Genomic DNA, 683 nt, shown 5'->3' with positions numbered 1-683 from the left:
CCATGTGACATCCCCGTGTGTGACATCCCCGTGTGACAGCCCTGTGTGACGTCCCCCGCGTGTGCAAGCCCTATGTGTGATGTCCCTATATGTGACACCCCCCATGTGACCGCCTATGTGTGACATCCCCGTGACATCCCTGTGTGACGTCCCCGCGTGCCATGTCCCCATGTGTGACATCCCCAAGTGACGTCCCTGTGTGACGTGTCCCCACGTGTGCCATCCCCACACGCTGTCCCCGTGGGACGTGTCCCAATGTGTCCCATCCCCGTGTGATGTGTCCCCATGTGTGCCATGTCCCCATGCGTGCCATCCCCATGCGGTGTCCCCATGTGACGTGTCCCTATGTGTGACATCCCCATGTGACATTACTGCGTGCCATCCCTGGGTGATGTGTCCCCGTGTGCCGTCCCCGTGTGCCGTGTCCCGTGACATCCCCGTGTGTGCCATCCCCACGGACTGTGTCCCCGTGTGCCGTCCCTGTGTATCGTGTCCCCATGTGTGACATCCCCGCACGCCGTGTCCCCACGCGCCGTGTCCCCACGTGCCGTGTCCCCACGCGCTGTGTCCCCACGCACTGTGTCCCCGTGCACCGTGTCCCCATGTGTGACATCCCCGCACGCCGTGTCCCCACGCGCCGTGTCCCCACGTGCCGTGTCCCCACGTGCCGTGTCCCCACGCGC

The sequence above is a fragment of the Nothoprocta perdicaria genome, unplaced genomic scaffold, assembly GCF_003342845.1.
Source record: "Nothoprocta perdicaria isolate Ctin4 unplaced genomic scaffold, notPer1 scaffold_696, whole genome shotgun sequence".
Classification (NCBI taxonomy): Eukaryota; Metazoa; Chordata; class Aves; order Tinamiformes; family Tinamidae; genus Nothoprocta; species Nothoprocta perdicaria.
Note: the sequence above shows the minus strand (reverse complement) of the source record.